This window comes from Hemiscyllium ocellatum, chromosome 7 (assembly GCF_020745735.1).
Source record: "Hemiscyllium ocellatum isolate sHemOce1 chromosome 7, sHemOce1.pat.X.cur, whole genome shotgun sequence".
NCBI lineage: Eukaryota > Metazoa > Chordata > Chondrichthyes > Orectolobiformes > Hemiscylliidae > Hemiscyllium > Hemiscyllium ocellatum.
In genome coordinates this window covers 99,683,570-99,691,074 of record NC_083407.1, presented here as the reverse complement: position 1 = coordinate 99,691,074, position 7,505 = coordinate 99,683,570, and positions in this window count along the sequence as shown.

Genomic DNA, 7,505 nt, shown 5'->3' with positions numbered 1-7,505 from the left:
CAGGTGCTAACATATAGCAAACCAGGTCCACGTGGGCAGCAATTGGGCACTAGAAGCTGGTGATGGCTTGGGTGCTAAAACCTGGTTGCAGCGAATTGATATCAAGGGCTGAAAGGTTGTGATAGCGGCCATGGTAGTTGTGAAAGATAATTTTCTTTATTGTCACCCATCCATCTTGCTGTGTTCAGGAGATTAACATGGTGGAGGGGATGAAATGTTTATCCATAATTTTGCTGCAGTGAGTGTGGGGCAAGCTTGATGGATTTCGGTTGATTTTTGTACACATCACAGTCCTGCCCCCTCCTGGTGGGAGGTACCCAGAACAGCTTTGTGCCAAGGTTAGACAGAAATGTTCAACAGACTGATTTCCCAGGATGCCAGGCTCATCCTGTGAAGCGAGGGCGACACCATGGCTAGCACTGCTGCTTCACCTGACTTCAATCCCACCCATGGGTGACTGTGTGAGGTTGCACCTTCTGCATGGGTTTCCTCTCACAGTCCAAATGATGTGCAGGTTGGGTGAATTGGCCATGCTGTAGTGTGTAGGCTAGGTGGGTTAGCCATGGGAAATGTGGGGTAAGGGTGTGAATGGGCTGCTGTTCGGTGAGTCAGGTGGACTCCACGGGCCAAATGGCCTGCTCCCTCCCTGGAGGCAGGGGTTCTGTGATTTACATCAGAGCCTGAAGGCGAGGGTCCTGCTTTTGGCCAGCATTTAGCAGAATGGAAGGAGATTGAAACATCCGAAATTCTTCCAGGATGGACACCACAGATGTTGCAAGGAGGTTTCCTCTGATGTGAGGGCAGCCTGTAGGTAGCGAACACAGTCTCAGCGTAAGTGGAAGGCTATTTCGTACTGAGACGGGAAAAAGCTGTTCAGTCACAGACTGGTGAACCCTTTGGAATTCCCCTACCTCAGGGGGTTAGAAGCAGTCACTGAGACAGAGGTCAATAGATATTTTTAAATATTCAAGACATCAAAGGACATGAGTGGCCATGATCTTGTTGAATAGTTGAGCAGGCCAGAGGGGCTGAATGGCCTCCTCCTCCTATTTCCTATGTTGCTAAACATCCGATACGTGTTAAATCACACAACATGGAGAGATGGCCTTGGGTTTCTACTCCTGTCTAAATAATCCTTCTCACTCTGCTTTGACCCTATAGCCCTGATCTGGTTTCCTTTTAAATGTTTATCCATTATTGAGACTGTTTCTTACTGCCCTTACTAGCAGCATACTGCAGAGCGTGACAACTCAATGTATAATAAAATGAACATTCCTCATCTCCCTCCTGAATTGTTTTGTCAATTAACTGAGGTCTCTGTCCTATGGCTACCTGAAAAGTGGCAGTACCCATTTAGTATATCAAAACCTTTCCGAATTCTGTGCATTTAAATCGCCCCATAATTTATGCTGCTCTAAGGGCAAGCATTCCCACTAGAATCAACTTATTAAACACTTGGGAAATAAAAGTTTTTTAAAAATCTAATTGAAAACTTGCTGAATGAAATTGCATTTAGTCATTATTTATTTCAATTTAGCAATTCATGGTGGCTCAGTGGTTAGTACTGCTGCCTCTCACCACCAGCGCCATGGGTTGGATTCTAGCCTCCGGTGATTGGGGAGTTTGCACCTTCTCCCTGCGTCTGTGTGGGTTTTCTTTCACTGGTCAAAGATGTGCTGGTTGGGTGGATAGGCCACGCTGAAGTGTCCAGGGATGTGTAGGCTAGGCGGGTTATCCATGGAAAATGCTGGGTTACATCGACGGGGTGGGTCTGGGTAGGATGTTCTTCGGAGGATCAGTGGACAGAATGCCCTGCTTACACGCTGTTGGGGTTCTGTGAGCTCATGTTATACTTTGAGTTTTTATTCATTTTTTTTCCTCTAGCCTGGTTGAAATGTTAGATATTTGGTGCCACCTTTTGGTCATTTAAAGGAAAAATGTGTCAGACATAGTCACACATTTAATTGTTACCTTAAGGCAGTCATGGTGTCAAATTTACTGAATGATCACAATCTGTAGATCCTTGAATGTTAACAACTATTATTCCCCATTGTGCTCCCAAACCCCTCGATCCAGGTATATAGTTTTCACCCCATGTTTGAAATGCAGCCAATTCCACCTTGGAATATAACATGGGAACACTCAGCAGGTCAGACAGCATCGGTGTAGAGAAGGAAACAGTATTAACTTTTCAGGTGGGTCACCCATCACCTGAGCCACTAGATGTTAGGACATGAACAGCTTCTTAACGGAACCAGAGCAAGGGAGTGGGGAGCAGCAGGAAATTTACAAGCGACCTGCAATACAGGTAATTCTTCTATAACATGTGTAAACCTGTGTTACAGAAACATCGTGCTTTGGATACAGTATTCAGAGTGTTGGCGCTGTAATCATGCTACAGCAATCACAAATTTTAAAAGCTTGCACTTTAGAATGTGTCTCCAATTCATCAATCACGCTACAGCGAATTTGTGTACATGAAATGGGCGCTATAGCAGAACAAAGTGTAGGGTGGAGAGGCTGGAGAAGAGGGAGGGGCATAATGGTGCAATGCAAACAGCATGTGGGGGAGGGGATGGTTTAGTTGCATTATTATTGGGCTTTTATTTCAGAGACCCAGGGGATGTTCTGGAGACCCAGGTTTGATTCCTACCTTGGCAGATGGTCACATTTGAATTTAGTAAACTTCTGGGATTAAGAGTCTATTGGTCAATTTTCGGGAAAAACTCATCCTGTTGACGAATGTCCTTTAGGGAGGGAAACTGCCGGTCTTGCCTGCCATAGCCTACATGTGACTCCAAACCCACAGTAAGCTGGTTGCCTCTAAACTACCCTCTGAGCAGTTTGAGCAGGGCAATAAGTGCAGACCTAGGAAGGGATGCCCTCGTGAATGAATTTAAAAAAACAACTGACGAAGGGAAGGAGATAAAAGGGAGAAGCACAAAACCAGTTGGGATGGGAGGATAGATTTTCTTCAAGCTGATTCACTCTCTTTCACTTTGGTGAAAGCCTTTGTCATACCCAAACAGAATGCTACAATCAGGACGGGTTACAACCGATGGGGTGGAATCTTCGGGGGGAATCCACAAAATTCATTGATGCCATTTTTGTTCAGGTAACAAGGTGATCTGCCAAAACAGATCCATCATGGTGTCTTTATTGTCAGATGATGGCCGCACAGTTTATTTTCATGTCCCACTCAAACAATGGGCAATACATGGGACAAGGGAAAATGCAATGACCTATGTGATGAGGATGAAGGCAGAACTTGTATTGTCTCCCAATGGTTTCATTCATGGCTCCTTTTATACAACCTGGCCCCAGCTGGAATGGGAGAATGATCAACAACTGTTAGATGACTGCTGTTAGGGTGACTTTTCCTTCCCAGAGGTTTTCTTTGCTAAAAACAAACTTCACCTCCTGCTCAAGTGGGGTTCAAAGCAATATCCCTGATCATGAGCCCAGGGTCTTTGATTGCTGTCCAGTGACATTACCACTGCCTCTGTTATTCAAAGGAAATTGTTATGTTTGGTCATGGGTGGAGGAGGGTATATGGGCTCCACTCAAAATATATTTGAGTCAGGAACACCTTTCACAATTTTACCGTCCGGAATAAACAGGGCTGTACTCACTGTATGACATTCCATCCCATGGAGAAAGACTAATTTGGGGGTTTTCCATTATTGTTGTTGCATCACAATGTTAATGCATTAGAGGTCTTGAATAAATGTCCCCAATACTGGCAGAAGCACAATTAATGATAATGCCAAATGGGGATCAAATACTTAAAAACATTACATTTGCAGGAGCCACAGAGATAAGGCCATGGCTTTAGTTTCAGCTCTGAAGTTTCCTCTGTAAACCCCTCTGCCTTCCCTACTTCCCACTCCTCCATTGACATTTCCTAGAATTAGATGGATTGGCCATGCTAAATTGTGCACAGAGGACAGGGATGTGCAGGCTGGGTCAATTAGCCAAGGGAAATACAGGGTCACAGAGACAGGGTAAGGGTCTAGGTCTGGGTGGGATGCTCTTCGGAGGGTCAGTATGAACTCGATGGGCGAATGCCCTGCTTCCACACTGTGAGATTCTATTCTCTGATTCTAAACTCTTTGAGAGGGAGAGGGAAGTCAGTGGGAGAGAATGTAGACAGGAGACGTGGGAGAGGTGAGGGGATTGGAGAGAGAGAGAGAGATGGAAGAAAATCCAAAGGAGAGGTAGATGTGGAGTTGGGGAATATGTGAAAGCATGGGTGAGGGGCATGAGGGCATGGCGAGTCAGGGAAGGGGTGGGAGAGGGGAGGTTGGGCAGAGCTGGGTGTAAACAGGAGGGGAAAAGTTAGTGGGGTATTTTGATAGCCCTTTAGAAGAGGTGCAACTGGCCAAATAGCCTCCGTATGTGTTTTATGATTCTGTATAACAGAGACAGTATATGGAGACATGCTATGCAGGGACTAGAGATTAGGGAGATCCTGACCCATTGATACTATGTTCATTACGCAGCAGAAAATGTACTGCTGAAACAGACTGTCAGAGCTGGTGAACAGCATCCTGCCTCCACTAAAGCCTGCTGTGCAACTATTTCTCTCTAGCCTTTGAACATTGATTGCCTGATTTAGACATCAAGCAATACTTGCTCCAGTGTACTAAAATGTGTTGACATTAACTTTATGGCTCTTACATGCAAATCATTTTGTGGGACTGCATGTTACAAAAGGACATTCATTTGTATTAACCAGTACAGAAGTGAAAGAGTCTGTAAAAATGTAAGCCTGCCTTTCATTTTCCAGAAGAACTGAAGGGGGCACCAACAGGAGGGCTTTACAATTAAGCAGTACACATTGGCCAAGTGGCAAATGCAATAGTTTTAAAAGAGCTAACGCAGTTTCCACTTAAAACAGGTTTAGATAAAAGAGATATAAGTGAAAAGCAGCGATTGCATTGAACATTTTGGAAAGATCAGCCTGGAGGTTTACCTATACTTCACCTAGAAGGTGAAGTGTTAAGCCCATAGTGCACACTACCTGTGATAAACTGATGGTTAAAATTTTAAAAATTGCAGATGTAAAGCATACATGTTTTCTCATCTGGATCCACTCCAGAAATATGAGCTTTGAAACTTTATTTTCTGGTACGCTGCAATTTACAATAAATGCAGACAATAAATTTCTTTCATCTAAAACAGAAGTGACATTTGCACAAACTTACAGATAACCATTCCAGTTAGCATTTCAAAACAAGTTATTTATCTGCATATTTTAAAATATCTTCATTCCAACTATGGGCTATAAAAACGTAGAATCGCAGAACTGCTACAGTTTAGACAGAGGCCATTTGGCCCTCTTATGTCTGTGCTGGGAGAAAGTGAGGACTGCAGATGCTGGAGATCAGAGTTGAAAAATGTGTTGCTGGAAAAGCGCAGCAGGTCAGGCAGATCAAAGAAACAGGAGAGTCGACGTTTCGGGCATAAGCCCTGAAGAAGGGCTTATGCCCGAAACGTCGATTCTCCTGCTCCTTTGATGCTGCCTGACCTGCTGCGCTTTTCCAGCAACACATTTTTCAGCTTACATCTGTGCTGGCCTTCTACAAGATCTCATTCCAATTCCGCGTGAGGGACATGTGCCATAACTATGTTCATCCTCTCACCACATTCCAATGGCTCTTCAAGTTGATTCCCTTCAGCAGCTCTTCAACTGGTCAAAAGGATAGTATTTTCTTCAAAGAAATATAACAACAAACAAGTGATTTTGAACTGTTTTCTTCTCAATCATGAGCTTTTTTTTGTGGTCAAGAATAGGGAGCAAGTTAAGAATTGTACATGCTCCTTCGCTCTCTCAAAACTGCCAGTGCATTTTTGGGAATCCTAAGGCATTTTCTCCCATCGAATTTCCACATTAATTAAAATATGATGCTCTGGCAAAGTTCAAAAAGTGCTCCTGTCCTTCACGGGTAATTGGTTTGCAATCTCAAAGTAAATAAAAAAGGTGGTGACATTTCAGTTTTCAACAAACCACCAGGCACAACAATTGCCTCAACAATTAACCCGCTATTTGTAGGTGAATCTCATACCCCCTCAGACGCATCTTACCATCACCCCCTCCAACCGTTCCACATCAGAGAAGCACCATCACTTTAGCCCAACAGTCCCTCCTTCCTTCCCTCCCTGTTCCTGTTACCATTGCCAACACTTCCAGATAGCCCTGGAATTGAAAGATAATTGAGAGGGCATTGCAACGGACAATCGAAAAACCGACATGGTAGTATTAATATTAAAACATTGTATTGTTAAAAATAATATGCTTTTGAGCAAAAGTAAGTCATTGGACGTGGAGGATGTTTGATTGTCAGCCATGTATTGTCCAACTGGGGAATCAAGTGTCTACTCACTCATGAAGAACAATGCAACGGTGCAGTCACCAATAGCTGAGGTGACCACTGGGGGTAGCTAGGGGCTGGATATTATGTAATGAGACCCCTGGGAAGATGGCTAACCAGAACTGATGCCCTATATCACGTTGGCGCTGCTCTTCTCCAGCCAATTACAACCCAAAAGGTATTCTGTTGACCATCGGTATCAATCTGCTGCCCTCTTCCCTTCCATTCAACATTTGCTGTTCCTTGTCCAGTAGGAGCTCCGTGGAATTCATTGCCACGGAGTGCAGTGGAGGCCGGGACGATAAATGTCTTCCAAGGCCGAGATTGATAGATTCTTGTTGTCTCGAGGAATTAAGGGCTATGGGGAGAACGCTGGTAAGTGGAGTTGAAATGCCCATCAGCCATGATTGAATGGCAGAGTGGACTCGATGGGCCGAATGGCCTTATTTCCACTCCTATGTCTTATGGTCTTACAAGAGCTGACTCTGTGCTTTCTACCCTCATTCTAGCTTGGTGCTTAAGGCTTCCCCCACTATATCCCAGAATTACATGTAAAAAGAAATGTGGGCTATTATAGTGGCAGTCAGGTATGAGGTTAATGCACTCGTGCCTTTTCCATCGTGTATACAAAAGTAATGTCAAGTGTAAAGAATCTTTATGTCCCCTTGTTGTCTAGTGTTGTTAAAAACCTCGGGTCTGATCTGGGATAAGCTTAAACTGCAAAAAAAGCCTTTATCCACAAGACAGGAGAGTGATCAGACACCTTGAAAGGCTCTTGCCCGAAACATCGACTCTCCTGCTCCTCGGATGCTGCCTGACCTGCTGTGCTTTTCCAGCACCACTCTCTCGACTCTGATCTCCAGCATCTGCAGTCCTCACTTTCTCCACCTTGTGAAACCAGGCTCTAGGAGCCTTCACACAAAAGATTTTCAGAGCCACATGCCCACTCAATCCTTCCCATCCTTTCCTGTGGCTGATGATCAGCGTCAACTCCTATGGGTCACTCTGTAATCAAAGTATAATTGTCAGGACATTGCAACGGACAATGCAGAAGGAATGCTGCAAATGAGGCGATGGCCCAGCTCCCACCCTGGGCAAATGGGCTGTGGTGAGGGTTGTACAGAGTAGTTC